Genomic DNA, 22409 nt, shown 5'->3' with positions numbered 1-22409 from the left:
ACATGAAGGTCATGAGGGTTATTCCAAGAACTCATTGTGAGGGATGGACGTCTTGCATGTAGACTCCCATGTATTCTATTGTGTGGTTCTTAGAAACCATTACCTGAATGACCTGTGTGTTGTTATTTGCACTAATGAATAATAACTTCCTTACCTAAGCCATAAACAGTGACATTTGAGGCTGTATTCTCGGCATATTGCACTGAATAGCACTCCACTGACCATATGTCACACAGAAAAGGATTATCAAGTTAGATTCATGTGTAGCATTTAGAATTAGAGCGACATAATTGAATACAGTGGCTATTTTGGCAGAGCTTTCCGGTGTACCATGTGCGGACATGGTGAGCAGAAGGGCAGCTGCATGCATGCTCATGGAGGCTCATGACTCCCGCTTTCACAGGCTTGGACCGAAAACATAATAAATGTTGAAAGTATTTTGTCTCCCATTGTTTACTTTCAATTCTCCAGATGTTCTAAACATGTGAAAGTTTTATATGGTAGTTAACGGGCAGTCACGCTTGAACTGCCTCTTCCTCAGAAACCATTAATAAACCATAAACAGCCTAATGTCTTCTCAACGGCGCATTTGGTTCATACCGTTTCTACACTGAGAAGAAAGGCAGAGGGGCTCTCATTCGCGGGGAGTTTATTTAACTTTACAACTCTACTCTGTGGTTGAACAAATAACCATTCAGCCTCTTGACCAACACGAGGGACGGTAATGGCAGCCGACTGTACCTGGACCATGGTGATTCACCTCATGTCCTCGACTCCTGTTGTTTGCTACAGTACACATGAACATCTAATCCATTGCATAACAATAGGTTGTTTCAAGTAGGAACTTATCCAAACATGATAGGAGTAAATATAGCTATAGTCGGCTGATGGGCCAAGAGTGAGAAGACGTCTGGTTCGGTGTGCCGTTATAGGATGCATTGAGCACAGGAATTCAGCTTATGTAACCCACTGCCAATTATGAATCTATGATTATATCACAACCTTGCAGACTACTTTAAAGTTCAGGGTTCACATGCTCTATATAACATTATTGGCAATAAAAAATGTGGATGCTGTACCAACTTCTATTCTTTGACCGGGCCCTTTAGTTATGAATAGCTATTCATTGCAAATGAAAGGGAAATAAATGTTCCACAATGTGTTGCCCTGGGGAAAAGGCTATGAAATAACAATGTTATGACATATCGATTGAGAGTAAAGAATGATTGTGTGGTAACATTGGAATTTATCACAACACAAGTACCTTAAGCCTCGTCTCGTCTCGCCTCTCAGAACTAATATTTGTAGTTCCATTACACATGGTTTACTCTACCCATGATGCTCTGGTGGGTGGGTCAAAGGGCGCCCAGCCATCCGAAATACGACGGCCATCACTGAGTATCTGTGACCCTTCCTCTGGGCCTCACCCCCCTCACCTTTTGTCTGTCTTTGTGATTAGTTTGACCATATGAAAGGGACTTCAAATGAAACGCCAACAGACCAATGGCCCAGGAGACTCCTCTCCAGCAGCATATACATGTTTGGTCTGCAGTGCACATTCAATTATAGTTAGGGTGCCTCTGATGTTCACTTCTGGCTTAGTGCTCACTCCACCAGTCACACAGTTAAGATGCGTCCCAAATTCCCTGCTTAGTGCACTACTTTTGACCAAAGCTCATAGGTTAAAAGTAGTGGCCTACATATGGAAAAGAGTGCCATTTGGGAAATACCCTTAGTCTGAAGCTGCCTGAAGCTGCCATCTTAATCCATCCACGAGGCTTTAGGAGTGTATCAACTGTCCCCGGGCCTGTTTCCAAAAAATGTGATTGACCTTTAAATACCTGTGCCATAACATGTGAAAGCGTTCAAGATATTAACAATTTGAGTACAGGTGGTTGTAATGGGAGGCAAGTCTAATGTTACATAACTGGTGGAATGGTTTAGAAATAGCACTGACTGACTCATTCTCTGTGTCTATTTCAGAGCACTGAAGTGGCCAGTCTTTATAAATATGTGAGTAAATGTCTTAGTTGCTCTTTCAACATTTCCAATCCTTTGACACTGGATTCTGACTTAATACTTAACGAATCAGGACTCAGGATATGTTGAATTGGATAAGATATCTTTTCCTGAATTGTGAAATATATATGGGCTTCAACAGTTCCTCCGTGAGTTTGTCATATGTACTCAATTCCCAAAGTTTTCACACAGAAAAAAATGCTATGCATACTATAGTCTACAGTATATGCCATCGTGAGGGGTTGATTTCACTCATATGCAAGTAAAATAATACCCATCAGAAAGATATCTGTCATGCTGCTTGAATCACATGCAAGCCAGCTGTGTTATTTGAATCCCATGCAAGCCAGCTGTGTTAATTGAATCCTATGCAAGCCAGCTGTGTTAATTGAATCACATGCAAGCCAGCTGTGTTAATTGAATCCCATGCAAGCCAGCTGTGTTAATTGAATCACATGCAAGCCAGCTGTGTTAATTGAATCACATGCAAGCCAGCTGTGTTAATTGAATCACATGCAAGCCAGCTGTGTTAATTGAATCACATGCAAGCCAGCTGTGTTATATTGGTCACAGGCCTGCGAGGTTAATGGAGTCTGACATGGACACGGTATGATCCCTGTGTTTTCCACTGAGCTGTGCACTTACTTCCTCCTCCTTATTTCTCTCTCCTCTTTTTTACTCCCTCTCCTCCTTTCTCTAGATCCCTCCATTCTAGAGAGACAGCTCTCTCTCTCTCTCTCTCTCTCTCTCTCTCTCTCTCTCTCTCTCTCTCTCTCTCTCTCTCTCTCTCTCTCTCTCTCTCTCTCTCTCCTCTCTCTCTTTCTTTCTCTCTCTCCTCTCTCTCTCTCTGTCTCTCTCTGTCTCTGTCTCTGTCTCTCTCTCTCTCTCTGTCCTCTCTTTGGCCTCAGCCTGGGCCTCTCTGCTTTTTGAAAGGTAACAGAATCTTCCGAAATGACCTACTGAAAAAACGTGGAGTTGATTCACTGACGTCCTATCAGGGAGAAGCAGCACAGAGGATAGGCCTGTGTTTTCTTTCCATGCTGAAGGTGTCCATTACTGACTCCAGTGGCTGTAAAATGGGCAGAGAGGCAGTGAACCAGAGAGGCCTGTCTTATAAAGGAAGAGATGGAAGACAGATGAGAAGTGTTCAATATGCAAACATTTCCAGACAGGCAGAAGACAGCGTGAGCAAGAACCGAGGCACCTGTTCCTCTTGCTTCAGTAGAACATTTGAAACATATGGCTTTGTTGGAGAGAAATGGGGCTCTGCCAAAATACTTGAATATACAAGTTCAGCTGGTGCGCTGTAACTTTTTACACTTCTCAGTGAAATCAAAGGGTTGGCGCTCCTCAGCTGAGTAACTTGGTTCCCCTCCATTTCCCTGCCAAGGCGAAAGATGTGAGTCTGAATTCCGTCTCAGAGCAGAAATGAAAACGGCAAAATACCTGCAGCAAGTTCCTCACCACAAACGTCTTTCATCCGAGTGTTTTGGCACTGCGGTGGGGGAACTACAGCACTTGTCCATAACATGGGTATTCATAATCCTCTTTCATCTACACCATTAAACAAAGGTAGAATCTGTCCAAGTCCAAGGGGAGAGTTAGAAACTTTGCCGACATAAAAGGATGACCATTTGAGCGGTGCGTGTCCATACCAACATGTGTCCCCGCCCGTATTATTCTTAGCACATAGTTTCAAAGTCAAAACAAGACAGATTTCCTGAGGAGGGGTGCCTCCACTGAAAGCCCCCCCCACACTCCTCTCTCTCTCTCTTTCTATAGGGGCGGCCAGCACGCATCCATCCCCCTGTAAAAGGGGGGAGTTTAGTGTTGTTACCCCCCTCTTTTTTTCGTGCTTTTTCTCACTGTTTCTTTCTAGGTTTCCCTATTTTTCTCGATCAATCTTTTTGTCGTTCAATACTCCCTCTCCTCTTTTCTCTAGATCCCTTCGTTCTAGAGACATCTCTCTCTCTCTCTCTCTCTCTCTCTCTCTCTCTCTCTCTCTCTCTCTCGGCTTTAAGTGCTTCCAGCTGCCGACATTGAAATTGAATACTGCCTCCCACACACATTTTCTGAGAAACACACACGCACACACACACACACACACACACAGACAGTAGGACACACACACACACAGTAGGACACACACACACACAGTAGGACACACATTCATGGAAGCACACACACACACGCACACACACACACACACACACACACACACACACACACACACACACACACACACACACACACACACACACACACACACACACACACACACACACACACACACACACACACACACAGTAGGACACACAGACAGTAGGACACACACACACACACACACACACACACACACACACACAGGACACACACACACACACACACAGTAGGACACACATTCATGGAAGCACACACACACACACAGTAGGACACACATTCATGGAAGCAGACAGACAGACAGACAGACAGACAGACAGACAGACAGACAGACAGACAGACAGACAGACAGACAGACAGACAGACAGACAGACAGACAGACAGACAGACAGACGCACAGAAGGGTATGTACATACACACACACTTCTCCCACTGAAACGCCTGCCAGTTGTTACTTTCTGCCTCTCTGTCCCCCTCGCCTGCCCCTCCCATACCCACCAACTCCTTCACCCAGCCCCTCCATCGACCCTCCACTCTCTTTTCCTCCAGACTGGAAGGATGTGGGTGATGATTTATAGAGCATGTCCAATTGGTTGTGTTTGTCAGAGCCCGGCATCCATTTTTCCCTCTCCAAGGGTCGCAGGCGTGTTTGTTACGTAGCCGGCCAACGAAAACACCTTGCAGAATGCAAACCCCCTAAAAATGGCCTTCTAAGCAAAACAGGGAGGAGGAATGCAGTCCCTGTCAAAGAGGGGTTTAGGTGGTTTATGCCAGGGCTATGTGTATTTCACGCTAATTAAAGTATAGCTCGTGTTGATATGGACTGAACCGGGCCTCCTGAAACACTAGAGCCTTAGTCTTCAGTAGCAGCCAGCAGCATAGCTGTCAGGTTTTTCATCATATTATGAAATCAAGAGGAAAGGGCCCGAGGACAGAGGACCTGTTGCTGGGTATAAGACTGAAGTAGTCAAGGGAAAAATTGTAACGGAGTGTGGCGGTGGAGGGCAGTGGGGGTCCGAAGGGGTGTTACCATAGCTGCTAAACTTGCATTCAGGTCTTTTTGAGGACTCGAATCTGGGGTATGGCGGGGTACAGCGCCTAGCTAGGACTGGAAACTTAGAGAGGGCTTTAAGCCTCTTAGTCAAACTCCTCATAACTCAGTGGACTGCGGTGAAGGTGCCGAGCGCTGCAGCTGTCTAGCAACCAGAGACCCTGATACCCATGATACTGGGGGTTGTGGTTTGCTTTAAGTGTTTGTCTTTGTGTACACACACATTATTCCAGGTGGCAAAACCTACACACGCTGTCTGCAAGAATAATGTATCTGTAAATAAATAAAAATTTAAAAAGTGATATATTGTCATTGAGCATTAGAACTTCTTGACAATATTTACATGATATTTTCATATGCAGGGATATATTTTATAAAAGAAGACATACGTAGAGACCACCACATTTGCCTGCAAACCATCATCATTTATCCTTCTGAAAAAATAGGCACCATGTTCACATTCCCTTCATCTGCCCCCCAAATGATACACCATGGTCTGTCTGACAAGCCTTATCACCACGCTGGTGCTCCAGCCTGAGCTGCACTCTGTAGACTCCACCAAAGAACCCTAGCTCTTTCTATGAAAGACACATCTTAGCTGAAATGCTGCTGCGGCACAAGCATGGACACATGGAGGATTTTGATGAACTCATCCCACACTGCTCCATATGAGCCATGGTGAATTCCTCCCTCCCTGCCAGTCAATCCCTGGGGAGGCAGTCAAGAAAACCCTATTATATTTGAGGGCAGGCACCGCTCAAACTGACAGCAACTGCTGCAACAGCAAAGTCGGGTGGCTGCCGAGAGAGACAGAGACAGAGAGAGAAATGAAGAAAAAAATATATATATATATATATATATGAGAGGGAGAGAGAGAGAGAGAGAGAGAGAGAGAGAGAAAAAAAAAAAAAAAAAAAAAAAATATATATATATATATATATATATAGAGAGAGAGAGAGAGAGAGAGAGAGAGAGAGAGAAATTAAGAAAAAAAAAATATATATATATATGAGAGGGAGAGAGAGAGAGAGAGAGAGAAATGAAAAAAAATATATATATATATATATATATATATATATATATATATATATATATATATATATATATATATATATATATATATAGAGAGACAGAGAGAGAGACAGAGAGAGAGAGAGAGACAGAGAGACAGAGAGAGAGAGAGAGAGAGAGAGAGAGAGAGAGAGAGAGAGAGAGAGAGAGAGAGAGAGAGAGAGAGGCCTCATGCCTCAGACATGGCAAGTTGGTGTTCCTTGGTTCAGATGCTTGGATTGGAATAACCGTGATTCTATTTGAATGACCTTTGGGTCTGGAGGCCCAATTGATTGGAATGGCAGGGTACCGATGGGGAATAACAGAAGAAACCTTTGCATGTCCTATTGTTGAAATGGGTTAGTATGTGGGAAATAACGATAGCTAAACATGTATCAGTTACCACTTTTACAGGGATGTTACTCTTAATGGCTTACTCAAATAACACCTTACGTGACCAATATGTGAATACAAGACAGATGATATGTACATTGACAAGCAGGGAATGAGAACTGTGGTAAGGAATTGTAGTGTAAGGTATCAACAGAACATGCAGCGATTATCTGGAAAAATCTAATTACAGGTTAGGGACCAGTAATAACTTACACATTTAGCAAAATAGTTCTGGATAGAACCAAAGAGGGTTCTATGCTTGCTTCATATATGGCACCCCTAAAGTTTCTATATAGAACTGAAATTGGTTACTGGAACTGGAAATTGGTTTATGGAGCACAAGGGTTATATGTGGAACCGATTTTGGTTCAAGAAAGAAGAACCCCTGGGGTTCTGATTAAAGAACCCTACAAAAGGGTTCTATATAGAACCTTTAAGGGTGCCATATATGAAGCAATCAAATAACAATTTTTGGTTCTACCCAGAACCTTTTTTTAAAGAGTGTAGCTGTCCCTATTAGACAGGCCCTACAGTCAGATAGCCTGACAGACAGGAAGTCATCTCTATAAGATGTGATACTGAATAACACACTAATAACAGGTGAAAGATTAGGAGAAGGAATGGATTTCATTATTTATCACTTAACAAGAGGCACAAAACATGAAGAATTCCCTTCCCATATAGTCATGAAGGGAATCACCATCCACCATCTGTCCTGCTTGTCACTTTAACAGACTTGACTTCCAACACCTCACACATACTTGCGTCTTCGGCCTTTTGTACCGGTCTTAAAAATGTAACAAGAACAACCTGAAATGGTACAGTGGACGTTTGACTATATCCACATTAGATAACAAAATGTATTCCACATTAAAATGGTACAGTGGACGTTTGACTAAATCCACATTAGATAACAAAATGTATTCCACATTAAAATGGTACAGTGGACGTTTGACTATATCCACATTAGATAACAAAATGTATTCCACATTAAAATGGTACAGTGGACGTTTGACTAAATCCACATTAGATAACAAAATGTATTCCACATTAAAATGGTACAGTGGACGTTTGACTATATCCACATTAGATAACAAAATGTATTCCACATTAAAATGGTACAGTGGACGTTTGACTATATCCACATTAGATAACAAAATGTATTCCACATTAAAATGGTACAGTGGACGTTTGACTAAATCCACATTAGATAACAAAATGTATTCCACATTAAAATGGTACAGCGGACGTTTGTCTAAATCCACATTAGATAACAAAATTCCACATTAAAATGGTACAGTGGACGTTTGACTATATCACATTAATAACAAAATGTATTCCACATTAAAATGGTACAGTGGACGTTTGACTATATCCACATTAGATAACAACATGTATTCCACATTAAAATGGTACAGTGGACGTTTGACTAAATGTATTCATTAAATGGTACAGTGGACCACATTAAAATGGTACAGCGGACGTTTGTCTAAATCCACATTAGATAACAAAATGTTTCCACAAAATGGTACAGTGGACGTTTGACTAAATCCACATTAGATAACAAAATGTATTCCACATTAAAATGGTACAGCGGACGTTTGTCTAAATCCACATTAGATAACAAAATGTATTCCACATTAAAATGGTACAGTGGACGTTTGACTATATCCACATTAGATAACAAAATGTATTCCACATTAAAATGGTACAGCGGACGTTTGTCTAAATCCACATTAGATAACAAAATGTATTCCACATTAAAATGGTACAGTGGACGTTTGACTAAATCCACATTAGATAACAAAATGTATTCCACATTAAAATGGTACAGTGGACGTTTGTCTAAATCCACATTAGATAACATATATATTCCACATCTCTATGTCTCTCTTTCACATTAGTTAACATAGTCAAGGATTTTTTCCAGCTACTTCAGGTTTCTGATTTCGGTTCTTGAGGTCAACTGAAAAGTTATGTACTGGATTTCTAAGATTAGTCTCCCTGTCTTGTGTGTTTGAGTTACATAGGAAATCATGTCTTCACGGCCAAGCAGCCAGGATAATAATGACCTCATTGAATCCCACTAGCCCACTATGTAGTTGCCATTGATTTCCCATGCCTGAAAATTGGTTCCCAATGTGATCCATGCAAATCAGATCCTCCTCTAAATCTACACCTCAAAGACAATATTCCAACTAACGTATTACAGACATTATCTAATACATAACTGGAGTTATAGGTGCAAATCACAATTACAGAGGTGATAGAACGCAGCCTTGGGGGACCCCTTCTTTCAGAGAGCGCAAACAAACACATAAGTAACATTCCAGCTCGGAAACTTGCTTTCTCACTGAGGGGGGATAACAGGGAAAAGGCCAAATCTGCAAGTCGGCAGATCACACATAATCGCCTCCCTCCCACACAAAGCTATCGATGCTGCTGCCTCTCTGTGGGAACTTCCTGATGAGAAGCCAGGGACAGGGGGCATTATCATTCCAACCATCACCCTTCACCAGATGTGCTGCTGTTTTTAGGTCCGGTAGGAGTGGCGTCTGACCCTGCTCACCCTGGGTCTAATGAAAGATGGACTGGGCTGAATTCTCCTCTAAACTATATATTGCCAGATGCAGATCTTATATAAGTCATATAGGAGTCAATGGAAGGAGATGGAGGATTGGGTACTTCATAACAGGATATATGGTTAAACAATGTTATAGTTATAAGGTGACATTTTAGAGTCAAGTATTTCGGGATTAAATATCAAACTTTAGTGTTAGTCCTGTGTAGCTCAGTTAGAAGAGCATGGCCAAGCGCCAGGGTTGTAGGTTCAATTCCCATGGGGGACCAGTATGAAAAAAATATTAAAACGTATGCAGTCACTCTGGATAAGAGTGCCTGCTAAATGTAAATGTCTGTGTCATTTCTCTCTTGGAAAGGACCATTAGGTGTCTGGAACTCCATGAAATTGCCTTTATATGTCAAAAGGGGTTTACAATGTGAAGTTCTAGGTCAATCAACTGTTTGTGTGGAATTGTGCATCACTTCAGGAACATATAAATCAAACCAACTCCCCTAGTCGTTGTCCTCCTCTCCTCCGCCATACACTCAACATGGTGGGAACGCATAGATGGCGCATTCAAGTGAAACCCTGGGTATAGAGTGAAAAGACAGCAGTTCTGAGATTTTAATCCTTACTTCATCATCATTGTCATACATTGCCATTAACGATGCAATTAACCTAGTTGTTAGAGATCATTGCGCAAGGCAATATCAATATTGTGTGTGAGCGCACATAGCTATATGAAGTAATGTACAAGGACTTTATAAACGCAAATTCTATAATACATAGTAAATGATCATGCTGGGTCTCGCAATCCAGTATCATCAGATTCCATACCGAGCATGTATTGTACTCTCAGTACCACTGTTATTGACTATTTAAAGGTAAATGGAAAGTACCATTTGGTACAATATAACGACATCAATTACCATCTGGTCGTCTAGGTGCCAGTTAGACAACCTGGCACTCCAGTAAACGTATTTGTCGACAGGTACTGGATGTGTACTGACAGTTTTCATCACCAGCTGTGTCATGAATCATCACCAGCTGTGTCATGGGTCATCAACAGATGTGTCATGGATCATCACCAGCTGTGTCATGGATCATCAACAGATGTGTCATGGATCATCAACAGATGTGTCATGAATCATCACCAGATGTGTCATCTGTCATCACCAGCTGTGTCATGGGTCATCAACAGATGTGTCATGGATCATCAACAGATGTGTCATGAATCATCACCAGATGTGTCATCTGTCATCACCAGCTGTGTCATGGGTCATCAACAGATGTGTCATGGATCATCAACAGATGTGTCATGGATCATCAACAGCTGTGTCATGGGTCATCAACAGATGTGTCATGGATCATCACCAGCTGTGTCATGGATCATCAACAGATGTGTCATGGATCATCAACAGATGTGTCATGGGTCATCAACAGATGTGTCATGGGTCATCAACAGATGTGTCATGGGTCATCAACAGATGTGTCATGGATCATCAACAGATGTGTCATGAATCATCAACAGATGTGTCATGGATCATCACCAGCTGTGTCATGGATCATCAACAGATGTGTCATGGATCATCAACAGATGTGTCATGGGTCATCAACAGATGTGTCATGGGTCATCAACAGATGTGTCATGGGTCATCAACAGATGTGTCATGGATCATCACCAGCTGTGTCATGGATCATCAACAGATGTGTCATGGATCATCAACAGATGTGTCATGAATCATCACCAGATGTGTCATCTGTCATCACCAGCTGTGTCATGGGTCATCAACAGATGTGTCATGGATCATCACCAGCTGTGTCATGGATCATCACGAGCTGTGTCATGGATCATCACCAGCTGTGTCATGGATCATCAACAGCTGTGTCATGGGTCATCACCAGCTGTGTCATGAATCATCAACAGCTGTGTCATGGGTCATCACCAGCAATATCATGGATCATCAACAGATGTGTCATCTGTCATCACCAGCTGTGTCATTGTATGTGAAAAAGATTAAGGTAAATGTAAATACAGTCAGTGGGGGTATATTGACTTGAATGTTGGAGTATTTGTTTGTAAGGAAATTGCGCGTGCACCCATATTCATAAGAACATTCTAAATATTATTTTCAAATGTCTTGTCATGCCAATGGACTAAGTAATATATTATAGGCCTACATCCATCACATAGTTTTCTATTCCAAATGTAAATTATGCGAAATATATGATGTTCAACATTCATCTGTCTAAATGTGTGACTCTCCGATCCTCAATTATGTCCTTGAGCTGCCTTTGCATTGTCAATCAACGACATCTAAAGTGCCTTTCAGCAACTCAGTTTGCTCCAGGAAGATTGACTTCAACAACAAAGTCAGCACTGATTCCCCCCTTCTCACCTTCCAGCAGACTCATCCCAGACATAAAACCCCACCTTCACATAAAACCAAGCCACAAAACACTAATCCAACCTGTTTCTATCCTTTACGGTCTTTCCAAGCACAATTACCCATGATCACACAATCAGCGTTTGATTTTATGACCCAGACCTGGTGCAGTGCTGCAGGGTAGGGAGGGTCCAGGGCTAAGTAGTACACACATGTTCACACAAGTTCACACATGTTCACACACACACACATGTTCACACACATGTTCACACACACACACACACACACACACACACACACACACACACACACACACACACACACACACACACACACACACACACACACATATTCACACACACACACACACATATTCACACACACACACATATTCACACACACACACACACACACACACACACACACACACACACACACACACACACACACACACACACACACACACACACACACACACACACACGTAGATGCAGACGCACACAAGCATTCACGCAAAACATACGCACATACACACACAACACCACCCCCCTCACTGTGCCCTTGGCTGTTTCCCAGATTCCAGATGACGTTGTGACAGGCCGAGTCACTGGAGGTGAGCCTGTGGGATGACAGACTAGAGCCTTTATCAGTGACCTGCACATTGCCAGCTTACTTTTTGAAGATTAACCCCAAGATTGAAACCCTAAACTGCCCCCTGCCTGCCTGGACTGTCTGTCTGTCTGTCTGTCTGTCTGTCTGTCTGTCTGTCTGTCTGTCTGTCTGTCTGTCTGTCTGTCTGTCTGTCTGTCTGTCTGTCTGTCTGTCTGTCTCTTTACATATTTCAGGAGTTTTAACCCTTGCAGCTCTGCGGGCTGTAATTGGCTCATTTCCTGCTCATGAAGTTCCTGGTCTGTTTTAATTGACTAGGCCCTTTTATTGGCTTTGAGATGGTTCAAATCGGAACCAAATGTAGAGGCACAGAGGACGCTAGCTTAGGCTATCTGTTATATGTTGAGAACAAACCGCTGGATGCTAACAAGAAAGTCCAGGAATCAGAACGGAAGTGGTTAGCATGTACACGGAGGACATGCTAAACTTATATATTATAATATATTACTTAGAGCTGCTTCCTGCGCTTGGCCCTCCTATGTTGAACAAAATAAACGGCTCTCTATCCACCGGATGTGTACCAAACTCACTAAAAGTGGCAGTAATAAAGCCTCTCTTGAAAAAGCCAAACCTTGACCCAGAAAATATACAAAACTATCGGCCTATATCGAATCTCCCATTCCTCTCATAAATGTTTGAAAAAGCTGTTGTGCAGCAACTCACTGCCTTCAGGAAAGACAAACAATGTATACGAAACGATTCAGTCTGGTTTTAGACCCCATCATAGCACTGAGACTGCACTTATGAAGGTGTTAAATTACCTTTTAATGTCATCAGACCGAGGCTCTGCATCTGTCCTCGTGCTCCTAGACCTTAGCGCTGCTTTTGATACCATCATTCCATATAATTTTGGATAGATTGGAAATAAATTGGTCTACACTGACAAGTTCTGGCCTGGTTTAGCCTGTTAGAACTCTAGGGGCAGTATTTCATTTTTGGATAAAAAGACGTGCCTGTTTTTAGCGCGATATTTTGTCACGAAAGATGCTCGAATGCTCAGTTTTGGAAAAGACACTCTGACGTTTCCAGAACTGCAAAGATTTTCACTGTGAGTGCCATAGAACAATATCTACAGGCAAAACCAAGATGTTTGAGTGACCAGGAAATCAACAGGATTTCTGACCGTTTTCCATGATCTCCTTATATGGCTGTGAATGGCAAAATCAACTTCCTATCGTTTCCCCAGGTGTCTGCAGCATTGTGACGTATTTGTAGGCATATCATTGGAAGATTGGCCATAAGAGCCTACAATTACCTGTCCCGCATGGTGTTGAAAAAATGTTGTGCAAAAGTCAGGTCCCAGTATTTTTCCATCCGAATCAGAGAAGAATGCAGCGTCTAGGACTGGCATTTCAATGAAGAGATATATGACAAACACCTTGAGGATTATATTCAAACAACGTTTTCCATGTTTCAAACTCACTAAATGGAGTTAATTCCATCATAAAGTTCACGTTTAGGTGACTGCACTAGTTTGGTGTTAATGATAGTAACAAAACAGAACTTGTGTCCTACACAAGCATCTTTCAGGAAAAACTGTCTGCTATGTAACAGAGTCTCCTCATTGAAACATCTGAAGTTCTCTTTTTATTTGATCCCTTTGCTGGTTTTTGTGAATGTTGCGTGCTAAATGCTAACACTAAATGCTACTGCTCACCACTAGATTTTCCTGGTTCTAAAGCATATTTTGAAAATCTGAGACGACAGCTTTAAGCTTGAGGACCATATTTATTTCATTTATTTTGCAATTTTGAAATAGATTTGGTTACCCAATGAGCTTGAGGCTGTAGTCACAATGATCAAGTTCTGGCCTGGTTTAGATTATATCTGTTGGAAAGATATTAATTTGTGTCTGTGGATGGTTTGTCCTCTGACAAATCAACTGTAAATTTCGGTGTTCCTCAAGGTTCCGTTTTAGGACCACTATTGTTTTCACTATATATTTTACCTCTTGGTGATGTCATTCAGAAACATAATGTTAACTCACTGCTATGCAGATGACACACAGCTGTACAATTTGATGAAACATGGTGAAGCCCCAAAATTGCCCACTCTGGAAGCCTGTGTTTCAGACATAAGGAAGTGGATGGCTGCAAATGTTCTACTTTTAAACTCGGACAAAAAAGAGATGCTTGTTCTAGATCCCAAGAAACATAGAGATTTTCTGTTGAATCTCACAATTAATCTTGATGGTTGTACAGTCATCTCAAATAAAACTGTGAAGGACCTGAGCTTTACTCTGGACCCTGATCTCTCTGTTGACGAACATATCTGTTTCAAGGACAGTTTTTTTTCCATCTACTTAACATTGCAAAAATCAGAAACTTTCTGTGCAAAAATGATGCAGAAAAATGAATCTATGCTTTTGTCACTTCTAGGTTAGACTACTGCAATGCTCTACTTTCCGACTACCCGGATGAAGCACTAAATAAACTTCAGGTAGTGCTAAACACGGCTGCTAGAATCTTGACTAGATCCAGAAAATGTGATCATATTGCTAGCCTCTCTACACTGGCTTCCTGTTTAGGCAAGGGCTGATTTTAAGGTTTTCCAGCTAACCTACAAAGCATTACATGGGTTTGCTCATACCTATCATGGGTGGGGTAATATCCTGCCTGTTTGGCCCTGTCCGGGGGTATCGCCGGATGGTGCCACAGTGTCTCCCGACCCCTCCTGTCTCAGACTCCAGTATTTATGCTGCAGTAGTTTGTGTCGGGGGGCTAGGGTCAGTCTGTTATATCTGGAGTATTTCTCCTGTCTTATCCGGCATCCTGTGTGAATTTAAGTATGCTCTCTCTAATTCTCTCTCTCTTTCTCTCTTTTTCTCTTTCTTTCTCTCTCTCTTTCTTTCTCTCTCTCTCTCGGAGGACCTGAGCCATAGGACCATGCTTCAGGACTACCTGGCCTGATGACTCCTTGCCGTCACCAGTCCACCTGGCCGTGCTGCTGCTCCAGTTTCAACTGTTCTGCCTGCATCTATGGAACACTGGCCTGTTCACCAGACGTGCTACCTGTCCCAGACCTGCTGTTTTAAACTCTCTAGAGACAGCAGGAGCTGTAGAGATACTCTGAATGATCGGTGATGAAAAGCCAACTGACATTTACTCCTGAGGTGCTGACCTGTTGCACCCTCGATAATCACCCACTGTGATTACTATTATTTGACCCTGCTGGTCATCTATAAACATCTTTGCCATGTTCTGTTATACTCTCCACCCGGCACAGCCAGAAGAGGACTGGCCACCCCTCATAGCCTGGTTCCTCTCTAGGTTTCTTCCTAGATTTTGGCCTTTCTAGGGAGTTTTTCCTTGTCACTGTGCTTCTACACCTGCATTGCTTGCTGTTTGGGGTTTTAGGCTGTGTTTCTGTACAGCACTTTGTGACATCAGCTGATGTAAGAAGGGTTTATAAATCATTTTTATTGATTGATTGATATGGAGTAAGGATAGTCATTTTTTAGCAACAGCTTCTACATCCTAAGTTTAAATATGTGGTTGGTTTTCTTTGCCTCTGATCCTACTACGGGAGGCTGAGTCTCTGGCTTAGTGCTCTTCCATGCCGTCCCTAGGAGGGGTGCGTCAAGTCGTGCCAGGCTTTTTTTGCTCTATACTCGACTTGAGTGGGTTGAGTGACTGATGAGATCTTCCCGTCCAGTTTTGAGCCCCCTCGTGCTAGAGAGGTGGAGGAGATCTTAGTGGGCTTTACTCAGCCTTGTCTCAGGGTAGTAAGTTGGTGGTCTGTTGATATCTTTCTAGTGGTGAGGGGGCTGTGGCAAAGTGGGTGGGGTTATATCTTGCCTGGTTAGCCCTATAGGGGGGTATCGTCGGACAGGGCCACAGTGTCTTCCGACCCCCCATCTCAGTCTCCAGTATCTGTGTTGCAATATTCAATGTGCCTCAGGACTACCTGGCCTGGCGACTCCTGGCTGTCCCCAGTCCACCTGGTCGTGCTGCTGCTCCAGTTTCAACTATTCTGCCTGCGGCTATGGAAACCTGACCTGTTCACCGGACGTGCTACCTTGTCCTGGACCTGCTGTTTTCATCTCTCCCTCTTCCTCTCCTCATCTCTCACTCTCCCTCTCTCTCTCTGTATCACACCTGCTATCTCTGCCTCTGAATGCTTGGCCAACTGACATTTACTTCTGAGGTGCTGACCTGTTGCCCCCTCTACAAGCACTGTGATTATTATTCGACCCTTCTGGTCATCTATGAATGTTTGCATGATCTAGAAGAACAATCTGGCCTTAATGGCCATGTACTCTTATAATCTCCACCCGGGACAGGCATAATAGGACTGGCCACCCCTCAGAGCCTGGTTCCTCTCTAGGTTTCTTCTGAGGTTCCTGCAGGTTTTTCTTCCTAGTTTCCTGCAGGTAGTTGTTCCTTGCCACCCTGCTTCCTTGCCACCATCATTTGCAGTTTGGGGTTTTAAGCTGTATAAGCACTTTGTGTCATCTGCTGATGCAAAAAGAGCTTTATAAATACATGTGATCGATTGATTGATTAAATAGAACCCATATTTGGTCCGGTTTCATCACAACTTTTCAAACTAATGACTGTCACGACTTCCGTCGAAGTTGGCTCCCCTGCCTGTTTGGGCGGTGTTCGGTGGTCGTCGTCACCGTCCTACTAGCCGCTACTGATCCCTTTTTCGTTTGTCTGTTGGTTTTGTCTTATTAGTTTCACCTGTGTGTATTTTAGTTTAATTAGCGTCCTTATATATAATAGGTTGTCCCGCCCTTGTTTTGTGCGGGATTGTTTTGTTACTCTGTTGAATGGTGGTTTTCATATGTGTATTCTCCGGACTATTTGGTCCTGTGTTTGGGCTGGTCTATTGTATGCACCCTGTATGTTGGCATGACCGTTTTGTTCGCCGGAGAATAAATCTACGATATTCTGAACCCTGCGCCTGATTCCAACCCACCACTCCTAGTATCCCGTGACAATGACATGCAGCAAAATGTATATTCCAGTCTTGAATTGTCCATGGATACAGTAAATGGCCCATCAACGAAAGTATAAACACTCCTGAATGCAAAGCATTCTTTGAGGTTTTTAATGGCATCTGTAGTATGAGTGGAGTGTGTTTGGTGAAATTGCAGTTGTTACGCCTCCAAATTGCAGACAACATTCACTCACAGACTGTTTTTACCAATGATAAAATCAACCTTTCAAAACTGTAAGCTTGAAGCACCACAGAGGGAATTTTTCTAAGCAGGCAAAGAAAAAAACACCTACTGTTTTCCAGATACAGTGTCTAGAGACAAACATCAATGGTAGTGGTAGGGTCCAGTTGAGTGCCAGGTGACATTATTTGACATTGTGTAGTCCTTTCCTACCGTCAGATGACCTAGTGGACTCATGGGTGGAATGTTATGTTCAAAAACCCGCTGAAAATTCAATGCTTTTATGTCAAGCGGTTTTGTTATATTTCAGTCTTCTGTGATGTATATAAAGTGTAATATTGGGATGTAAACTCAAAATGGACTACATTTCAACTCTATATCTGACATGGTACAGTTGTCTTATTTTTTAAAGCCAATAACCATGTGTATGAGGTGTATACTTTTGTTTCAAAGTAGATTTGTTTAAGACTACCAAGAATCAATCTGTGTGATTTAGCCCACTGCAGTAAAAGGTTAACCACTCCATTTATTGCATTGTTAGAATAGTACCCCCTAGTTCTGGCCTTGAAGTGGGGACCATTGTCCAGGTTGCTAAGGTTGTCCAGGTGCACCATGGTGTTGGAAGCTTCCTGTCTCCCAGTTAGACTTTTCAATGACTCTAGCATGGCGGGCATTGTCCTTTCCAGCGGTGCATCTGAAAAGAAGCAGCAGCCTTTTGTCAATGTCAGAGAGGTGACTTGTTTTTAACTCTTCGCAGACAGGCACTCACTGGAGTGTGTGTGTGTTTGTCTAGCTTGAATAAGCCAGCTGCACTTTCTTTGACCATGTACTGTGTTGCCCTCACTTTACAATGCTGCACTGGAAGACAAATTTGAACCAGTGTTTTAATGTTGATGTTTTAGGAGTAGCCTACATCTGGAGATTTTCCAAAAAGCTATAAAAGTGAGATTTCGAAGTGTACTATTTCATTGGAGTGTGTGTTGATTTTTTAAAAACATATAAAGGCAGGTCTTGACTAAATATGATATTAGAGGCGCTGAATGACTAGGAAATGTGCCTAGTTAATGACTAAAACATGACGGAAAAGACCAATAGAATGGGAGCCAAAGAGGAAGCCACAAAAGTACAACAATGTCAGCTCAAATTAGCCAGAAGAGCAGGAACAGCCAGAACTGATGATGTGTTTAATTTGTCCTAGTTGAGCCCACCTTTCACAAAAGTGTACACCTCATAGCTTTCAACACAGGCTTTTCCAAAATATTCACACTTTCCCACATTATCCCCAGAGGAAAAGATGTCCTGGATTTTGCTCGGGATCGAGTATATCTAGGAATACCGATGGTCAAGTTTCCACCACACAAGTACAAGATGTAACATCCCCTGTTCCCCTCGACTCCACACTTCCACTGACCAGGTATTAGTCATATAGGAACAGACGCACATTCAAACTCCTCTCTCTTCCTCACTTTCTCTCTCACTTTTCCTCTCCTACTCCACTCTACATTTCAAGCCTTACCCTGTAGAGAGCTCCTCACATATTTTTTGTCCGTGCGAGTGGGCAGCGGTGTCAGCTCTCTCCCCGCGTTCCGCTACCAGATGGTTAATCTCACCTTAATAAGAAACACATTCCTTAATCAGATTTAGCAGGGGAAAAAACACACTTCAATAATTAAATCGCCTCTTGGTCACCGGTCCCTAACAATGAGTTGACATCAAAATAAAAGATGATCTCTTTCTTAGAATAATTTGACACACTGAAATATGTTAAGTGCCTCACAAAAAAACAACCGGTGAGCTTGAGAGAAGACTCTAACATGTAATATATTGTCTCAGGCTGATATGCAGCCTGCCTGAATAGCAGAGAGGTGTGATAACATACATAAAACCAGCGCTTGACCCCCAAAAAAGATAAAAAATTTTATGGAATGGTCTGCCTACCCATGTGAGAGACGCAGACTCGGTCTCAACCGAGTGCAATGCAAATAGTCCGGGTAACCATTTGGTTACCTGTTCAGGAGTCTTATGGCTTGGGGGTAAAAACTGTTGAGAAGCCTTTTTGTCCGAGACTTGGCACTCCGGTACCGCTTGCCATGTGGTAGTAGAGAGAACAGTCTATGACCGGGGTAGCTGGGGTCTTTGACAATTTCTAGGGCCTTCCTCTGACACCGCCTGGTGTAGAGGTCCTGGATGGCAGGCAGCTTTGCCCCAGTGATGTACTGGGCCGTACGCACTACCCTTGAACATCTTGGCCATGTTCATGTTCTGGCACAGCCAGAAGAGGACTGGCCACCCCTCATAGCCTGGTTCCTCTCTAGGTTTATTCCTAGGTTCTGGCCTTTCTAGGGAGGTTTTCCTAGCCACCGTGCTTCTATACCTGCATTGCTTGCTGTTTTGGGGTTTTAGGCTGGGTTTCTGTACAGCTCTTTGTGACATCAGCGGATGTAAGAAGGGCTTTATAAATACATTTCATTTGATTTGATATCTGTGTCTGCCTGTGGCTATTTGTGTCTGCCTGTGTCTTGGTCTATCTGTCTCTGCCTGTGTCTTGGTCTATCTGTCTCTGCCTGTGTCTTGGTCTATCTGTGTCTGCCTGTGTCTATGTCTATCTGTCTCTGCCTGTGTCTATGTCTATCTGTCTCTGCCTGTGTCTAGGTCTATCTGTCTCTGCCTGTGTCTAGGTCTATCTGTGTCTGCCTGTGTCTAGGTCTATCTGTCTCTGCCTGTGTCTAGGTCTATCTGTCTCTGCCTGTGTCTAGGTCTATCTGTCTCTGCCTGTGTCTAGGTCTATCTGTCTCTGCCTGTGTCTAGGTCTATCTGTCTCTGCCTGTGCCTATCTGTGTCTGCCTGTGTCTAGGTCTATCTGTCTCTGCCTGTGTCTAGGTCTATCTGTCTCTGCCTGTGTCTAGGTCTATCTGTCTCTGCCTGTGTCTAGGTCTATCTGTCTCTGCCTGTGTCTAGGTCTATCTGTCTCTGCCTGTGTCTAGGTCTATCTGTCTCTGCCTGTGTCTAGGTCTATCTGTCTCTGCCTGTGTCTAGGTCTATCTGTCTCTGCCTGTGTCTAGGTCTATCTCTGTCTGCCTGTGTCTAGGTCTATCTCTGTCTGCCTGTGTCTTGGTCTATCTGTCTCTGCCTGTGTCTAGGTCTATATGTCTCTGCCTGTCTCTGCCTGTGTCTAGGTCTATCTGTCTCTGCCTGTGTCTAGGTCTATCTGTCTCTGCCTGTGTCTAGGTCTATCTGTCTCTGCCTGTGTCTTGGTCTATCTGTCTCTGCCTGTGTCTAGGTCTATCTGTCTCTGCCTGTGTCTAGGTCTATCTGTCTCTGCCTGTGTCTAGGTCTATCTGTCTCTGCCTGTTTCTAGGTCTATCTGTCTCTGCCTGTGTCTAGGTCTATCTCTGTCTGCCTGTGTCTAGGTCTATCTCTGTCTGCCTGTGTCTAGGTCTATCTCTGTCTGCCTGTGTCTTGGTCTATCTGTCTCTGCCTGTGTCTAGGTCTATATGTCTCTGCCTGTCTCTGCCTGTGTCTAGGTCTATCTCTGTCTGCCTGTGTCTAGGTCTAAATGTCTCTGCCTGTCTCTGCCTGTGTCTAGGTCTATCTCTGTCTGCCTGTGTCTTGGTCTATCTGTCTCTGCCTGTGTCTAGGTCTATATGTCTCTGCCTGTCTCTGCCTGTGTCTAGGTCTATCTCTGTCTGCCTGTGTCTTGGTCTATCTGTCTCTGCCTGTGTCTAGGTCTATATGTCTCTGCCTGTCTCTGCCTGTGTCTAGGTCTATCTATGTCTGCCTGTGTCTAGGTCTATCTGTCTCTGCCTGTGTCTAGGTCTATCTATGTCTGCCTGTGTCTAGGTCTATCTGTCTCTGCCTGTGTCTAGGTCTAAATGTCTCTGCCTGTCTCTGCCTGTGTCTAGGTCTACCTGTCTCTAGGTCTACCTGTGTCTATCTATGTCTGCCTGTCTCTGCCTGTGTCTGCCTGTCTCTGCCTGTGTCTAGGTCTACCTGTGTCTATCTATGTCTGCCTGTGTCTAGGTCTATCTGTGTCTGCCTGTCTCTGCCTGTATTTTTTCTCTGCCTCTTGGCATGGTGCCAGTGCATTGCCCGAGGATGCCCGCAGGTGTCTGTGGCAGCCTATTCCATTAGCTACTTGTGGAGGCCCACGCCTCTCGTTCCTCAGAGATACCCTTCTACTGATGAGCAGATCCTAGATTCCCAGAGATCCCAGAGCAGATCTTGGGTTCCCAGAGATCCCACAACAACCAACGTTAGAGTAGTGTGGAAAATGATCTATAGCGCATGGTTTTAGTCTAGTGTTTAACCTCTCTGGGATATGTGGGACGCTAGCATCCCACCTGGCCAAAAGCCAGGGAAAATACAGAGCACCAAATTCAAATAAATTACTATAAAAATCTAACTTTCATTAAATCACACATGCAAGATAACAAAGTAAAGCTACACATGTCAGATTTCAAAAAGGCTTTTCGGCGAAGGCAAATGATGCTATTATCTGAGGATAGCACCATAGTAAACAAAGAGAGAAAACATATTTCAACCCTGCAGGCGCGGCACAAAACACAGAAATAAAAATATAATTCATGCCTTACCTTCGACGAGCTTCTTTTGTTGGCACTCCAATATGTCCCATAAACATCACAAATGGTCCTTTTGTTCGATTAATTCCGTCGATATATATCCAAAATGTACATTTATTTGGCGCGTTTGATACAGAAAAACACCAGTTCCAACTTGCTCAACTTGACTACAAAATATCTCAAAAGTTACCTGTAATATTTGCCAAAACATTTCAAACTACTTTTGTAATACAACTTTAGGTATTTTTTTTTAATGTAAATGATCAATAAAATTGAAGACAGGATGATCTGTGTTCAATACAGGAAGACAAACTGTAGCTAGCTTTCTGGTCACGCGCCTCTATCTAACAGTACACTTCAAGCGACCTTTGTTCAAGATGGCCGTACTTCTTCATTACAGAAAGGAATAACT

This window comes from Oncorhynchus keta, chromosome 29, assembly GCF_023373465.1.
Source record: "Oncorhynchus keta strain PuntledgeMale-10-30-2019 chromosome 29, Oket_V2, whole genome shotgun sequence".
Taxonomy (NCBI): Eukaryota; Metazoa; Chordata; class Actinopteri; order Salmoniformes; family Salmonidae; genus Oncorhynchus; species Oncorhynchus keta.
The sequence above is the reverse complement of the archived record's forward strand: the minus strand, read 5'-3'. Positions refer to the sequence as shown.